The sequence below is a fragment of the Amblyraja radiata genome, chromosome 29 (genome assembly GCF_010909765.2).
Source record: "Amblyraja radiata isolate CabotCenter1 chromosome 29, sAmbRad1.1.pri, whole genome shotgun sequence".
In the NCBI taxonomy this organism is placed as follows: domain Eukaryota; kingdom Metazoa; phylum Chordata; class Chondrichthyes; order Rajiformes; family Rajidae; genus Amblyraja; species Amblyraja radiata.
In genome coordinates this window covers 13,183,861-13,202,577 of record NC_045984.1, presented here as the reverse complement: position 1 = coordinate 13,202,577, position 18,717 = coordinate 13,183,861, and the positions used below count along the sequence as shown (strand labels likewise).

General features: G+C 45.4%; 1 protein-coding gene across 3 annotated transcripts in view; it reads left to right on the top strand.

The window, feature by feature from the left end:
* Window positions 1–18,717, top strand: part of shd (Src homology 2 domain containing transforming protein D) — a 295,420-nt gene that overhangs the window by 243,735 nt on the left and 32,968 nt on the right. The gene's annotated exons all lie outside the window — the stretch shown is intronic.

The window sequence follows — 18,717 nt, the reverse complement described above, 5'->3', positions numbered from 1 at the left end:
AAATGCCAAGGCGCTTCCTCTCATAAGTGGACACACTGCAATGTGGCTTATGTAAATGAAACCCATGTGTGTTGTACAAGCAGCCTGATCAAGCAAAGCACAACGTCTGCTCGTCTGCAATCTTTATCTGGCAGGGTGAGGGAAATCTGACGCTGGGTATTGCTGAGTATCTAGATAGTCTTTTGAAGCTTCCACTTAATGATGACAACTGCCAGTTTATTCCATGTTCGCTCTGTTTAATAACAAACAGAGAAAGATTCCTCAGCCAGTTTGTAAAATTATCCCCATCTCTTTTTTCTTTTGCTCATAACTCCACTTCTGACAGCTCTCTCTGCATGGGAGCATTTTGCTCACCTGCTATTCACACCCGCATGTTTACGTGACACGAGGTTCTTGTTCTAAGAAGGCGCCCAAATAATTATCTCTCTTCTCTTTATACGCAGTGCCTTTATTTTTAGATAGATGCAAAATGCTGGAGTAACTCAACGGGACAGGCAGCATCTCTGGAGAGAAGGAATGGGTGACGTTTAGGGTCCAGCCCCTTCTTCAGACTTGACCCGAAACGTCACCCATTCTTTCTCTCCAGAGGTGCTGCCTGTCCCGCTGAGTTACTCCAGCATTTTGTGTCTATCTTCGGTTTAAACCAGCATCTGTAGTTCCTTCCTACACACCTTATTTTTAGAAATGTTTCACATGCACAATAACCAGGTTTATCCCCTACTATCCTCCCTGAAGAAGGCAGGAATGGTATAAAGAATATGGTGAAGATAGACACAAAATGCTGGAGTAACTCAGCTGGGCAGGTGGCATCTCTGGAGAGAAGGAATGAGTAACGTTTCGGTTTGAGACCTTTCTTCGGACTGAGAGTCAGGGGAGAGGGATACATAAAGATATGGAAGGGTAAGGTGCGAAAGTGAGAGATCAAAGGGAACAAATATCAAAGACAATGTAGAATGGATCATTGAATATGGTGTCAAGTCCAAACCACCACCTTCCTGTGCCAACTCTAAGTGTCCTCTCCAACCATTACAAAGCAAATGGCTCAGCACCTCAGCCCTTGCCTGACCAGTCCAGTTTAGCTATTGTCACGCGTGCTGGGGTACAGTGAAAAGCTTTTGTCGTGTGCTATCCAGTCAGCGGAAAGACAATACGAGATTTCAATCGAGCCATTTCAGTGTATAGATAAATGATAAGGGAATAACGTTTAGTGCAAGATTAAGCCAGAAAAGTCCGATCGAGGATAGTCTGAGGGTCACCAATGAGGTAGATAGTATTTCAGCACTGTTCTCTGGTTGTGGTAGGATGATTCAATTCCCTGATAACAACTGGGAAGAAACTGTCCCTGAATCTGGGGGTGTGTGTTTTCACACTTCTATACCTTTTGCCTGATGGGAGAGGGGAGAAGAGGGAGTGGCCAAGGTGCGACTTGCCCTTGATTATGCTGCTGGCCTTGCTAAGGCAGCGTGAGGTATAAATGGCCTCCACAGGGTGCAGAGATAAACAGTGGCTTTGGGACTAATGACAGAATTCAGCCAACAATGGAGGTTCTTTCCAATTATCCGCAGCAGTGTGACTGAAATAATTCTTCCAGTCTTTGCTAGTGAAGGAATGGTGTCTTAGCCTAACCCACCTACCACGGTCATATATGCCAAAATCCTGAAAGGGTGTATGAACAAAGGGGTAGAATTGCTCATTCCTTGGTGAAATATCAAAGGTTGATGCATCACAGTGCCCTTAATGCAATAGCTGACATTATGATACATTTCCCTTTTCCTCGTCCTCCCTATGCAATGGACTGAGCCCTACCTCTGCTCATGATGTCCTAGGGTCAACTTGCTGTTGAGACATTACTTACAGTGATTGACTATTTCACCTTGTCGCAGCTACAGTACAGTTATGGCTAAGAACTCATACATTTAAGGTAAGATTCCATTAACCAGAGTTATAGAGTTATACAGCAAGAAACCAGTTCCTTCACACTGAACTCATGCATCCTAACCAAGGTGCTGTGGTGGCAGCAGCAGCAGCTGCAGCGGCAACTCGACTCGGCCTCGGAGCTGTGGCAGCGGCAGCGGAGACCCGACTCGGCCTCAGAGCTGTGGCGGCGGCAGCAGCAGCTGCAGCGGCAACTCGACTCGGCCTCGGAGCTGTGGCAGCGGCAGCAGCAGCGGCAGCAGAGACCCGACTCGGCCTCAGAGCTGTGGTGGCGGCAGCAGCAGCTGCTGCGGCAACCCGACTCGGCCTCGGAGCTGTGGCAGCGGCAGCGGAGACCCGACTCGGCCTGAGAGCTGTGGCGGCGGCAGCAGCGGCAGCGGTAGCAGAGACCCGACTCGGCCTCGGAGCTGTGGCAGCGGCAGCAGCAGCGGTAGCGGCAACCCGACTCGGCCTCGGAGCTGTGGCAGCAGCAGCGGAGACCCGACTCGGCCTCAGAGCTGTGGCGGTGGCAGCGACCACCTGCGGAGTTTGAACCGGCCCGTTCGCGGAGCACGGTTGAGCCGCAGGACTTACCATCACCCGGTGGGGTCACAACATCTGGAGCCTGGATCGCCTCGGTGCAGAGGGAGAACAAAGAGGGAAGAGACAGAGACTTTAAGATTTTGCCTTCCATCACAGTGAGGAGGTGTTTGATGAACTCACTGTGGTGGATGATAAATTTGTGTTGATTGTGTGTTTTTGTCATTTTTATTATACGTATGACTGCAGGGAAACGAAATTTCGTTCAGACTGAAAGGTCTGAATGACAAATAAATTCAATTAAATTCAATTCAATTCAGGTGTCTATCTGAGCTTGTCCCATTTGCCTGCATTTGGCCTTTATCTTTCTAAACTTTTTGTATCGGTGTCCAAATGTATTTTTTACATGTTGTAATTGTACCCGCCCCGACAGCTTCCTCTGGCAGCTATTTCCAGTTTCAATCCCTGTGGGGAAGAACTGGTCACAAGCTTCCAACAACCCTCCACTACCACCTCCTGTCACCTTCCATAGAGGCAATTTTGTACACAATTGCCTAGCTCACCCTATCCCATGTGATCCCCGCACACTAACGCTATCCTACTCACACTCAGGACAATTTGCAATTATACCAAGCCAATTAACCTACAAACCTGTACATATTTGGAGTGAGTGAGGGAAACGGAGATCCCGGAGAAAATGCACTCAGGTCACGGCAAACTCCATACAGACAGCATCCTAAGTCAGGATCGAACCCGGGTCTGGCACTGTAAAGTAGCAACTCTACCACTGCGCCACCATGCCGCCCATAATTCAACAAGGTTCAACAAAATTATATTTTCACAATGAGGTTACGTTTTAGGTGGGAAAACACAAATTACAATATTGAACAAGGGACATTGAGTGAAATGGCACTGTAGTTTAGTTTAGTTTATCATTATTGTTATTTGTACCGAGATACAGTGAGAAACTTTTGTTTGCGTACTAACCAGCCAACAAAAAGAATGTACAAGAATACAATCAAGTCATCCACAGTGTAAAATTAAAGATTTTACTTCGGAGTCACGTGAGTGACTACGTGAAGACCCCGTCCAGCACGCGTGCGCGACATAGCGTCTCACGCAGTGCACAGCGACGGACGGGAGTACGAGCTCTCCCGCAACAATTTGAAAACAGACCTTCAGGTAAGCAAATCTTACTCTGAGGACATGGTGTTTTCGAAACCCTGTTCTGTTTTATTTTAAATAGGAATAGAACAGGGAAAACACCAAGGAAGGTCATTCCAACGGACTGCTATGGACCAGGAGGGTTCCAGCAGTGGGGGGCGACTGGCGGCACCTGGACCGCACAACGCTGCGGTCCACAGTCACCGACAGCATTCCGAGCCGAGCCCAGCGCCGCTAGCATAGCTCAAGGGAACGTTGGCGACCAACCGCAGCGGGCTGGATGTAAGGCACACGGAAGTCGGACCGGCCGGTTCACTCAGAAGAGCCCGGCATGGTAGACTCCCGCCCGAGAGCGGCTAAAGGTGACCGTTTCAAGCTTTATGGAAAGGCTCATGGAGCAAAAGCTCCAGCGAGACTGGCTCCGGGAGATGGGGCAAGCTCGCCAAGGGAGCACAAACACTCCCGCTCCAGCGCACTAACAGCACTGGCCATCGCATCTCCCTCAACAGAGGGGAGCGTTGGCGACCAGGGCTGGGCTGGTCAAGAAGAGGGGTCACTGGCTGAAGAAAACCGGGAGTATGCTTGAGGTACAGGACCAGGAAGAGCTGCTGGGTGTGGTGAACCGCTACGTGGCAACACCACGAGCGGAACGGCCGTTACAGTCTAAACTGGCGGCCAGCTTACTACCTGTCCTTTAAACCTCTCCAAGACAGGTAGTCATTGAGGCATTGGACTTTATCACGCCTCCCCAAATTTGCATCTGCTCAATGTGCCTGCCATTACAGGGGGCACATTGAGCAGGGTATTTAAACCCAAAAACTTAAAATTGCAAAAAAAGTAGATACCCCTGACGTCGGTTATCATTCCATGGACAGGGTTGACATGCCAAAACACCCTGGCTCTACTGTGCAACACAGTATGTGATTGGCAACCTCCGGAAGGAGGTCATAAGACCTGCCCTCAACCTCAAAAATTCACAGGACTGTGTAGAACGCCGACCTCAGAACCACAGATCCTGCTATTTGGCAAAGAATTACCAAATCAAGCCTAAAATCTGGACGAGGAATCTAAAGCATTTGACCTCATGAGGGCAGGACCTGGAATGAGCAAACCATGCAAAAACCCAGATGGCAGTACCTCTACGCATCCACCAGTAGGCGTCTACTTCATGGTACTGGTGAAAGCTCGGGGCCCGCATGCCATCCCCGCAAGTCTTTCGGGACAGGGCCCAGAGCGGGCCCCATGGAAAACGTGCCACCCCCCAACAACACCACCCCGACAGACAAGGAACCAGAAACCGAAGAAATGAACACACCACCAAACAACAGTGGAGGTAGGTGGGTATGGTTCCTACCATCACATAAAAGGTGAGGGGATTGTGTTAACAGGGGGGGGAAACTACACCTGGTTTTGGAAGCATGAATAACTATCACACTTTTAAATTAAATTAAATTTCTTTATTTATATAGCACATTTTTAGTCAACTTGCATTGACCCCAAAGTGCTTCACATAATTACATCCACACACACAGGCAAAGGTGGGTGAAGTGTCTTGCCCAAGGACACACACAGGCAAAGGTGGGTGAAGTGTCTTGCCCAAGGACACAACGACAGTATGCACTCCAAGCAGGATTCGAACCAGCTACCTTCCGGTTGCCAGCCGAACACTTAGCCCATTGTGCCATCTGTCGTACCAAAAAGTATTCAAGGATAAAAATTGAATTTAAAGAAAACTAGCCACCAGTTCAGCATGCACCCCAAAGGGGTTTTACCCTCTCACTAAAAAGAAAACTTGAGGGACAAGCTGAACTGGAGAAGACATACAAAGGGGTCATAAAGAAGTCTAAATATGAACCTTTGGAATTCGTATTAAATTTACTAAAAAAACAAAAAAGATGGTGAATGTCGCACCATCATTGACTTAACCACATTGAATACTTTCGTCAGGTATACACACTTTAATGGAAAACATTTGTAACTGCCAAACAATGGATTTCCTAAGGATACTTTATGCTAGGCATCGACTTAAAAGATGCATACTATTCAGTACCCATTCACAAAGATTTCCCCACGGACCAGATCTACTGATCCACCCTGTATCAGGCGAAAGTCACCCATGCCATGACAGAATAAGCCTACTGGGTTGCAGATTCCAAAAAGACCTTTTGATGGACCTGGGATTGTCAAATAGGACCATGGACACGATGACAGCATCTCACCGACTTCCACCAAGAAACAATATCTCTCCAGTATAAGAAAATGGGAAACATACTGCTCGAGAACAGAGACAACCTACTAATCAACCTATGTCAGCATGTCAACCCTGTCCATGGAATGAGCATGTGAAGTGATAGCCAACGTCAGGGGTATCTACATTTTTTGCAATTTTAATCAACCTATGTACCGGAGTTCCTGGCCAGCCTTCACCACAATGAAGGTCTGAACTATAGCACTATCAAATGTGCTAGAAGTGCACTGTCAGCCTATCTAAGACAGGCACCAAGAGAAACAGGCCATAGGTCTCGTCCACTGGTGGCCAAATTAATGAGAGGCACCTTCTATTCAAAACCCCTAGACCTAGATATACCAAGATCTAGGATATCAGCATTGTCCTGACATACCTAAGGGATGGCCACCAGCCAGATCCCTTACTCTGAAAACAGCTACCCTGTATACGGCCATGCTAATGGCTTAGTCTCAGCATAAGGGTCCAGTCCTTTTACCTACTCAGACTGGATAATATGGTCGTAACATCAGACCAAATAACATTCACCATTCAGGAGCTGATAAAACAGAGTAGACCAGGAACTTCAGGACTCATTATGGAATTCCGGGCGTACCCACTTGACCACCGTTATATGTCATGACTCACCTTCTACAATATATCAACACAACCTAAAATTCCCAAGGGAGACAAAAATGGGTCAGCCACAAAAAAGCCACTGGGTCAGGGTACCGAGTCAAACCATCTCTAGATGGCTCAAACAGGTATTGGGAGCTGCTGGAGTGGATACCGATATTACACATCTCACTCCACCAGAGCAGCATCCATGTCGGTGGCTAACAGTATGGATGTGCCACTGGACCTAACCTGGTAAAAGCAGGGTGGTCCATGGGAAGAACTTTTAAAGATTCTACAATAAGCCATTATAAAACCTGTTTCACTTGCAGAGAGAATTTTAGACGCTGCAAAAAATATATAATTTAGCCCGGGGGAGCATTAATTTCTTTGTTATTATTTTCAAATAATACCATTGTTGTTTTACAAGCAGATTCATGTTTGATTACGATAACATACTTCCTCCCTTGGATGACTTCGGCAGCGAGTGAAGTATGGACTGTTACACGGTTTGAAATCACAGAGCTTTAAAATCTTCACGTAGTCACTCACGTGACTCCGAAGTAAAATAGTAAGATTAAACGAGAACTTACCAGTTTGAAGTTTGATCTGTATTTTATGAGGAGTTCCGATGAGGGATTACGTGCCCTCTGCTCCCACCCTCAATTATAGAGATTAACTGGTATCTTAGTTCTCCTTATCTTTACTATGTTTATTTCAATGATTGTGTTTTCTGTGATTCCACACCGCTGCTTTGAAGTATGTCGCGCATGCGTGCTGGACGGGTTCTTCACGTAATCTCTCATCGTAACTCCTCATAAAATACAGATCAAACTTCAAACTGGTAATTTCTCGTTTAATCTTACTAATAAAACGGACATTTAGTGCAAAGATGCAACATTGAAGTCCATATGAAAGGCAATGATAATATGTAGACAGCTAGCTACCAAAACAACAGAAAGCAAGATAAATGGAGGAAAAACTGTGTTAAATGACTACCAATAATCTATCCTGATAGAAGTATCTTTGTATAATACAGTACTGTACATGAATGACAGCCAGATTTATCTTGTTTTAATGCTTTTGTAGATGTTTAAGTAGAAGAGTCTGGGGAATGGTATTGACATTGCCCCAAGAGGTATCTGTACCCCCTGTGCCAGTTTCTGCAGTTTTCCTATTGTTAGACAGTCCTTGTTTCGGCAGCACACAAGGGCAGAAAAACAAGATTGTGGACGGCACACTGTTGTTTGCATGGTAGACGCATAAAGCTGGAGTAACACGGCGGGTCAGACAACATCTTTGAGAAAAGGAGTAGTTCTTCAGACTGAAGAATGGTCTTGACCTGAAACGTCAGAGATGTGCAGGGTAGCTTTTTTTTACACAGACGGTGGTGATTGCCTGGAACGTGCTGCCAGGGTTGGTAGTTGGGGCAGTCATCATTGTGGCATTTAAGAGGCTTTTGGAAAGGCAAACGGATATACAGGGAATGAGGGAAATGGATTATACGCAGGTAGATACGAGATGTTCTTGGCATCATGTTTGGCACAGACATTGTTGGTTGTAAGGCCTGTTCTTGTGCTGTACTGTTCCATATCCCAATCCAAAACGTCACCTATCCAAGTTCTCCAGAGATGCTGCCAGCACTTTGTGCCCGATCTGCTGAGTTACTCCAGCACTTTTTAGTTTTAGTTTAATTTATTACTTTCACATGTGTCGAGGTACAGTGAAAAGCTTTTGTTTGCATGTTATCTGGTCAAAGAAAAGACTGTACATCAGGCCGTCCACTGTGCACAGATAAAGTACACAGATGCTGGCTTTAGTAAACCAGCATTTGCAGTTTCTCAGTCTCAGTCTGAAGAAGGGTCTCGACCCCGAAACGTCACCCATTCCTTCTATCCAGATGCTGCCTGTCCCGCTGAGTTACTCCAGCATTTTGTGCCTCTCTACAGTTTCTTGTCTCTGAATACCCAGGCCATGTCTTTAGATAGGTGTTGCTGGCTCAGAATTCACTAGCCTTTGAAATGACCCATCAGTTTGCAGTTTATCATCAGTTTACCCATCAGTTTATCAGCTTGCAGCTCCAAGCCCCCCCCCCTTGCAATAGCTCCTTGCTGGTACATTGTGCATCCCCCCACACCTCACATCCAGTGGGAGGCTGGCCATTTTAAGAGTGATTGGCTCAGCGTAATGTCGAGCATGCTCTGCCTTCTGGTGTTACCTTTTAACGGAGACTTATAGGATCAGAAGAACATAATGTCACAATGCTGCCAGCGGAAGATCAATTCAAAGCACAGCTTGTATTGTGTTTTGCGTTGCAGGTCATTGTATGCCTGTGGCTCCATGGATGAATGAGTGAGTGAGTGAACGAGTGACAAATAAAAGAACAAAGCGTGTGCTGCTCTCCCTGCCGGTGCTGCTGGCTAACCTCTGACTTCCCCTCCCCCCTGCTCCCTTTCTTCCATTTGCCCCCAGCCACATAATCTGCAAAGCTGTCTCCTCGCAGTACACAAAGGTCTCTGCCTGCTGCGTTGTCCCATACCCGCAGCCACGGGTACTTGTTGAGCAATGCTCTCCAGCAAGGCGATAGAAAAAGGACCAGTGTTGGAATGAAAAGGATGAAAGGTTTGTGGTAATTACGGGTTGGAACGTGCCAACAGCATTCACAATGTAGGCACAGATGCTGGTTTACAAAAAAAACAGTGCTGGAGTAACTCAGCGGGTCAGGCAGCATCTCTGGAGGGCAAGAATTTAGTTTTAGTTTTATAGATACAGTGTGGAAACAGGCCCTTCAGCCCACCGAGTCCGCACTGACCAACAATCCCCGCACGTTAACACCATCCTACACACAATAGGGACAGTTCACATATACCAAGCCTACAAACTTGTATGTACTTGGAGCGTGGGAGGAAACCGAAGATCTCGGAGAAAACCCACGTGGTCACGGGGAGAACGTACAAACGTGACAGCACCTGGAGTCAGGATCGAACCTGTGTCACTGGCGCTGCAAGCACTGTAAGGCAGCAACTCTACCGCTGCGCCACATCCCACCCAAATAGGGCGAATAGGTGGCATTTTGGGTCGGGATAACTATATTGGTTTGAGAGCATGCTTCTTGATTATTTTAATAATAAGTGTGCAGTTTACACTGTGGCACACTCCAGAACTAACATAGCAAACCTAGGAATGTAAGCAACAAAGAAGTACACAAAGTGCTACACAAAGTAATTCAGCGGGTCAGGCAGCATTTCTGGGAGAGCAAAGAGAGGTGACGTTTTGGGACGGGAACCTTCTTCAGACTGAGCAACAGGCTCTACTTGTGGAAACCGAGAGTCAAGAGTGTTTAATTGTCATATGTACTGAAAATGGTACAATGAAATTCTTACTTCCTGCAGCTTAACAGGCCTGTAAATACAATAGTACACAGATAATATGTAAAACTCAAAAATACAATACATTTATAACTCTAATACTAGATAACCGTAATGGTGCAAAAAAAACAATATTCGTTGTGCAACCAAAGACACAGTTCACAGATGATCATAGTTGCTGAGGTTAACGTTGCATAGTGTTCAAGAACCTGATGTTTGCTGGAAGAAGCTGTTCTTGAACCTAGTGATCAGGGTTTTCAGGCTCCTTTACCTTCGTCCCGATGGCAAAATTGGAGCATGACTAATATGGTGTGGGTCTTTGATGACGTTGGCTGCCATTTTGAGGCATCATCTCCTTTCTATCCATTCAATGTTGAGGAGATCACTACCTCTGATAGACCGGGCAGTGTCTCCCACTCTCTGTAGTTTCCTTTGTTCCTGGGCATTTGAGTTTGCTAAACAAGGCTGTTATGCAACTAGTCAGTATGCACTCCACTGTACACCTGTGGAAGGTCATATCAAACCTCCTCAATCTTCACGGGAAATAGAGGCGGTGACAAGCCAGGGGGTGGTAAAGTGGATGGAACCAGGAGGAGAGGGGTACAGAAAAGGGTGATAGTGTTGGAAGACTGTTATGGGAAAGGGTTGAAACATGGGAGCCTTTTGATGATGTTGGGTTACTCACTTCTTGATAAGTTCGCTGCCTTCCTCTTGCTTTCAATGTGATCACTGACCTAGGATAAGGGTGAAGGGTCACTTTAGTGCAATTATGTTGTTTGCACATGTGGACCATTATTGTTTGGTCTTCCACTCCAACAATGGCTGCAAGTTAATCATGGATTCTAGTCACACAGAGATTCAGCGACTCTCATGGTAACTACTGCAAGAAATAAAAATGCACAATATTAGTCGACACCTGACATGTGTTCACAAAATGGCCACCAGAAGGGTAGAGTGGAGTCTGTGCACGATGGATGTCAAAACTCCACCAATCAATATTAGTTAATAGTTGGCATTTCATGCTGTTCAATGAAATTCTAAACTAGTCTCCAAACACCAGGGCTATGATTTAATTCTTGGTGGCACAGTGAACAGGGAAATGGTTTTGCCACTTCATTTGCCAGTGGTGCATTTGTCCAGGTCGCATGTTTTATCAGCCCAAACCATCCTTGGGCCTAGCTTGAAGACATGACCACTATCACCTCTGAGATAAACTGGCAGCTGTGCAGGACTGGCAGCTTTCTTTAGACCTGATGAAACAGCTGAAGTTCCCACGGCACATTGCCAGGACCTCCCTGAGGCCAGACACCCTCCTGGTCTCAGAGGCGACCAAAAACATCGTCATGTTGGAACTGACAGTGCCGTGGGAGGACCGTCTGGAGGAGGCCCACGAGAGGAAGATGACCAAGTACGAAGAGCTGGTCATAGACTGCCGTAAGCTGGGCTGGAAAGCAAGGTGTATGCCCATCGAGGATGGCTGCAGAGGTTTTGCAGAGCAATCTCTCTACAAATCCTTGAGTGCGCTGGGCATCAATGGAATGGAGAGGGGAAGAGCCATCAAGAACACCACAGAGGCAGCGGAGAAGGCTTCGAGATGGCTCTGGATCAGGAGAAGAGGTCCATGGGGAGGAGCGAATGCCACCTGAACAAGTCGTGGTCGGATCAACCACGGCTGGGTCACCTGGGTGAGGGTGTCTGATGTTGAAAAACCCAAAACACCCAATGACCCCAGGTTACATCACTGATGATGTGTTCAGGAGCATCAAGAGATGTATTTTATTAATCAATATCTTTTGCTAGAGGAATCATGACAAAAGGTTAGCAGACACCCTCATAACTAGCATTGCAAAATGGATGAAGAAACAAGGAACTGCAGATGCTAGTTTACAAAAAAAAGACACAAAATGATGGAGTAACGCAGCAGGTCAGGCAGCCTCCCTGGAAAACATAGAAACATAGAAACATAGAAAATAGGTGCAGGAGGAGGCCATTCTGCCCTTCGAGCCAGCACCGCCATTCATTGTGATCATGGCTGATCGTCCCCTATCAATATCAAAACATGGATAGGCGATGTTTCAAGTCGATCCCCTTCTTCAGACTGGTCCATGCATCAGTTTGAAGAAAGGTCCCAGCATGAAAGTCACCGATCCATGTTTTCCAGGGGGACTCCCTGGCCCACTGAGTTGCTCCATCACTTTATGTTCTTTAAACTGCAAAATGGATGCATGATTGGTTGTCTATTTGATTATCACAAAAAAAGTTATGTTAAAAAAAACCCACTATGCAAACATTTTGCAAAATCTGAGAGAATTCAAAATGTCGAGTGCGTTGGATTTTGGACATGACACCTGCACACACAATTGGACTGCCTGAATTTAAAATCAAGGTCATGACTTTCAGACTGCAGTCAGCACAGGCACCGTCTCTTCATTCTATGAAAATGTTGGTTAATTAATTTAGTTCTCTCTATATCGTGCTGATGACCCAGTAGTACAAGGCAGGTTCATTAATCACTGTTAGCTGCCTCTGACTGATTTGCTAATTAAGGCGATCTTGCATGTGGAATATATTTAGAACCTGTTCACAGACGTATTAGATTCCATCTTTGTGTTACCGTATTGATAGGTGGATAGGCTGCATTTTTGAAGGGAAATTATGGTCCATATTGATACAGAAACTTACTCAACGATCCTTGCTGAACCACATGGAACCTTATTTATAGTCATGCAGCGTGGAAACAGGCCTTTCGGCTCAACTTGCCCACTCCGGCCAACATGCCCCACCTACACTGGTCCCACCTGCTTACGTTTGGCCCATATCTCCCTAAACCTATCCTATCCATGTACCTGTCTAAATGCTTCTTAAACGTTGCGATAGTGCCTCCCTCAACTACCTCCTCCGACATCTCCCACCACCCTTTGTGTGAAAAAGTTACCCCTCAGGTTCCAATTAAATCTTCCCCCATAAACCTTAAACCTATGTCCTCTGGACCTCGATTCCCCTTCTCTGGGCAAATGACTCTGCAAGTTAACTATTTAATAGTCAGTCTACTATTCCTCTCATGATTTTGTACACCTCTATAAGAACAGCCCTCATCCTCCAGTGCTCCAAAGAAGCTTGTTCAACTTCTCCCCCTGGCTCAGGAACTCCATTCCTGGCCACATCCTCGTAAGTTTTCTCTGCACCCTTTCCAGCTTGATAACATCTTTCAAATATGCAACTGTGGCCACACCATCTTATGTTAGCTGCAGCATGATCTCCCAACTTCTACACTCAACACTTTAGCTGATGAAGGTCAATGTGTCAAAAGCCTTTGTGACTACCCTATCTACCCAGAGGTATGCGTTGGGGAACAGTTCGGGTCCAGTGATCACAATACCATTAGTTTCAATATAATTATGGAGAGGGACAAAACTGGACCTAGGGTTGAGATTTTTGATTGGAGAAAGGCTAACTTTGAGGAGATGCGAAAGGATTTAAAAGGAGTAAATTGGGACAGTTTGTTTTATGGGAAAGATGTGGAAGAGAAATGGAGTACATTTAAAGGTGACATTTTAAGAGTACAGAATCTTTATGTCCCTGTTCGGTTGAAAGGAAATCGTAAAAATTGTAAAGAGCCATGGTTTTCAAGGGAAATTGGACACTTGGTTCGGAAAAAGAGGGAGATCTACAATAGTTATAGGCAGCATGGAGTAAATGAGGTGCTTGAGGAGTATAAAGAATGTAAAAAGAATCTTAAGAAATAAATTAGAAAAGCTAAAAGAAGATATGAGGTTGCTTTGGCAAGTAAGGTAAAAGTAAATCCGAAGGGTTTCTACCGCTATATTAATAGCAAAAGGATAACGAGGGATAAAATTGGTCCATTAGAGAGTCAGAGTGGCCAACTATCTGCAGAACCAAAAGAGATGGGGGAGATATTGAACAGTTTTTTTTCTTCGGTATTCACCAAGGAGAAGGATATTGAATTATGTGAGGTAAGGGAAACAAGTAGAGTAGCTATGGAAACTATGAGGATCAAAGAAGAGGAAGTACTGACACTTTTGAGAAATATAAAAGTGGATAAGTCTCCAGGTCCGGACAGGATATTCCCTAGGACATTGAGGGAAGTTAGTGTAGAAATAGCAGGGGCTATGGCAGAAATATTTCAAATGTCATTAGAAACGGGAATAGTGCCGGAGGATTGGCGTACTGCGCATGTTGTTCCATTGTTTAAAAAGGGGTCTAAGAGTAAACCTAGCAATTATAGACCTGTTAGTTTGACGTCAGTGGTGGGCAAATTAATGGAAAGAATACTTAGAGATAATATATAAGCATCTGGATAAACAGGGTCTGATTAGGAACAGTCAACATGGATTTGTGCCCGGAAGATCATGTTTAACTAATCTTCTTGAATTTTTTGAAGATGTTACTCGGGAAATTGATGAGGGTAAAGCAGTGGATGTTGTGTATATGGACTTCAGTAAGGCCTTTGACAAGGTTCCTCATGGAAGGTTGGTTAAGAAGGTTCAATGGTTGGGTATTAATGGTGGAGTAGCAAGATGGATTCAACAGTGGCTGAATGGGAGATGCCAGAGAGTAATGGTGGATGGTTGTTTGTCAGGTTGGAGGCCAGTGACGAGTGGGGTGCCACAGGGATCTGTGTTGGGTCCACTGTTGTTTGTCATGTACATCAATGATCTGGACGATGGTGTGGTAAATTGGATTAGTAAGTATGCAGATGATACTAAGATAGGTGGGGTTGCGGGTAATGAAGTAGAGTTTCAAAGTCTACAGAGAGATTTATGCCAGTTGGAAGAGTGGGCTGAAAGATGGCAGATGGAGTTTAATGCTGATAAGTGTGAGGTGCTACATCTTGGCAGGACAAATCAAAATAGGACGTACATGGTAAATGGTAGGGAATTGAAGAATGTAGGTGAACAGAGGGATCTGGGAATAACTGTGCACAGTTCCCTGAAAGTGGAATCTCATGTAGATAGGGTGGTAAAGAAAGCTTTTGGTGTGCTGGCCTTTATAAATCAGAGCATTGAGTATAGAAGTTGGGATGTAATGCTAAAATTGTACAAGGCATTGGTGAGGCCAATTCTGGAGTATGGTGTACAATTTTGGTCGCCTAATTATAGGAAGGATGTCAACAAAATAGAGAGAGTACAGAGGAGATTTACTAGAATGTTGCCTGGGTTTCAGCAACTAAGTTACAGAGAAAGGTTGAACAAGTTAGGGCTTTATTCTTTGGAGCGCAGAAGGTTAAGGGGGGACTTGATAGAGGTTTTTAAAATGATGAGAGGGATAGACAGAGTTGACGTGGAAAAGCTTTTCCCACTGAGAGTAGGGAAGATTCAAACTAGGGGACATGACTTGAGAATTAAGGGACTGAAGTTTAGGGGTAACATGAGGGGGAATTTCTTTACTCAGAGAGTGGTAGCTGTGTGGAATGAGCTTCCAGTGAAGGTGGTGGAGGCAGGTTCGTTTTTATCATTTAAAAATAATTTGGATAGTTATATGGATGGGAAAGGAATGGAGGGTTATGGTCTGAGCGCAGGTATATGGGACTAGGGGAGATTATGTGTTCGGCACGGACTAGAAGGGTCGAGATGGCCTGTTTCCGTGCTGTAATTGTTATATGGTTATATGGTTATACCTGTGACACCTACGCTTGAAGTCAGTGTCCTTTCACCTGAACGTTGCATTTATTTCCACTTCCACATGTCCCCTAATACTCTACCATTATCACCAGCAGAAAATCTAGTTGTTTTAGGCTGTCAGTGGTTATTTTTAAGGCGGAGATTGTCAGATTCCTGATTAGTATGGGTGTCAGGGGTTATAGGGAGAAGGCAGGAGAATGGGGTTGAGAGGGAAAGATAGATCAGCCATGATTGAATGGTGGAGTAGACTTGATGGGCCGAATGGCCTAAATCTTCTCCTTGAGTTTACGAACTAAACCCCTTATCCTGAAACCACAGCAAAACCATCAACTCTGCCTGAATGACTACATTTTACAAAACCCCTTCCCTCTTACAAAAGTCACCTTGAAGCTTCTGTCTTTGCACATATTCAGAATTGCCAAACACCTCCCAGACTGTGCAGAAGTCTTCCCAAATTAAACACGATCTTCTGAAGTGTACAAAGAACAATCTGTGAGGTAAATCCATCTGTCACCAAGCAAGAGATCTGACTGATTTACTAATTAACAAGACATTGTTTGTGGAATATATTCAGAACCTGTGGATCAGAATCAGTTCGAATCTTCAGGCACTTCCAGGCTGCAGCTTAAACCAGTGGGATTGATAGACCCTCCTGCTCAATGCACGGTTGTTGTCAGTTGGGTTGCCAGTTCTCTGTAGTTCAACCCCAGGAGGTATCACCACACTGTGTCTGTGTTAATGAGTTACTTGTTGAACCTAATTTAGTGACCAACCCCCAGAGGGTCAATGGTTCAGCAGTTCCTTTATTATCACATGTACTGAGGTACAGTGAGGTTGTATTTTTTTGCAAACAGATCAGTAAGATTATTGCCACACATATGTACAATCCCCGGTTAAACACATACTGCATAGGAACAGCCCACTGAGTCTATATATGATAGTCAGCAGGTTTTAGAGGAATTACACAGTCCCAACTGGCATAAAGACCTCCATCCGGTTGTCTCGCATCCTCACCCTCAGTCCTCCACCCTCACCCTTGTGTCTGGCCATCTTCAACCTTCGTGCTTCAGGGTCGCCTCCTGCAGCCGACCTTCAAGGCGTGGAAGAGGTTGTGCCTGTGTGGGGTCATCTGTAGCTACCTGCATCATCCTTGCTGCCTTTCGAACAGCACTTGCTTCCCTCCAGTCTACTGGGGGCTGGCCTATCGCGTAATTACACCTGATGCAATACATCAAGCGGTCAAACCTTTCGGATAGAATCAAAGAACGTTGGCACACTTCCCTCAAACCTGCCATCTGCCCAGGTCATGACCCCAAACAACAAAGCACTGTGGGATGGTGCAGCATATTAAATAAGTACTCTTACTGAAGGCTAGATTCATGATGAATAAATGGTCATTATCAGCTTGCCTGCATGTTTGGAATGAACGTGAGAATTTCTGGATGTATCCTATACCTGTAGTTGATACATACACTCCAGAATACAGCACCTTATGTATCTTTAAACAACATTTTTTTAAAATACTTTTTCGTTTGTGTGACGGCACCAATTTGTGTGGATCTGAGGTTTAACTGAGCTGAGTCCGGCACGGTGGCGCAGCGGTAAAGTTGCTGACTTACAGCCCTTACAGCACCAGAGACTCGAGTTCGATCCTGACTATGGGTGCTGTCTGTACGGAGTTTATACGTTCTCCCCGTGACCTTGTGGGTTTCCTCTGAAATCTTCAGTTTCCTCCAGCACTCCCAAATACATACAGGTTTAATAGGCTAATTGGCTTTATATAATGTAAAATTGTCCTTAAAGCCCTGTCCCACTTTACGAGTTCATTCAAAGAGTTCTCCCGAGTTTGCCCTGATTTGAACTCGGAGATTTAAGGTAATGGGCGCTCGTCGGTACTCGGGGCTCTCGTGGACATTTTTCAACGTTGAAAAATCTTCAAGAGTCTTCCCGAGCTTACCTGACGTTAGCGAATCTTCCCGAGTACCTGCCATCAGCGTTACGAGCCGCTAAGAGACGTCCCCGAGCTCCGACGTACCTGCTATGTACATTCTCCGTGCTTACCATGAGTTTGAGGGGTTTTTTTTAACTCTGGAGAGCTCTTGAATGAACTTGCATCATGGGACAGGGCCATCAGTGTGTGTAGGATAGTGTGGACTCAGTGGGCCGAAGGGCCTGTTTCCACACTGTATCTTGAAACAAAACAAAACCTCTGCGGGTGAACTTGACACATGAACATATCCACACTGAAAGTGCCAACAAAATGACTTAACCATGGGATTTACCTCAGCCACGGCTAACACTCCTTGCACGCAGGCACATCGTCACGAGCAGCTGGTGTGGAGCAAAAAATCTGGTCATGAGACTTCCTCTAATGATCCTTAGGATGGTGCAGAGGTTTACAGTGATACCATGGGTGCTGTTGTGTAGGAAGGAACTGCAGATGTAGGTTTATACTGAAGATAGGCACAATTGCTGGAGTAACTCAGCGGGTCAGGCAGCTTCTCCGGAGAAAAATAATAGGTGGCATTTTGGGTTGGAACCTTTCTTCAGACTCTTCTTCAGGTCTGAAGAAGAGTTCTAACTTGAAATGTCACTTATTCTTTTCCTCCAGAGATGCTGCCTGACCAGCTGAGTTACTACGGCATTTTGTGTCTATCTGTGAATACTGTTGCTGCCTTAATCCTCCAGCAATCCAGGTTCAATCCAGGCCTCCAGTGTTATCGTGTGGAGGATCCACATTCTTCTCGTGACCATTTCCTCCGGATGCTCCCACATTTTCCTCCCGTATTGCAAAGACATGCAGGACATGCAGGCTGGTAGGATCATTTGGTTTGTAGTGCATTACCCTTCATCGCTGGGGTGGTGGGAGATTCAGCACGCGAGAGAGAATGGGACACCAGGAAATAAGCAGGTGAATGGAACTGATGGGAATACGCCAAGAGATGATATAGACTCGATTGGCCAAATGGCTTCCTTCAAATAAGTCATAAGAAAATATGAGGCAATGACAAGAAGATAGACACAAAAAGCGGGACAGGCAGCATCTCTGGAGAGAAGGAATGGGAGAAGTTAAACGAGAGATATAGACGATGATGTAGAGAGATAGTGAACAATGAATGAAAGATATGCAGAAACGCAACGACGATAAAGGTAACAGGCCATTGTTAGCTGTTTGTTGGGTGGAGAAGTTGGTGAGGCTTGAGTGGGGAAGGGATAGAGAGAGAGGTTGGAGAAATCAACAGAGGAAATG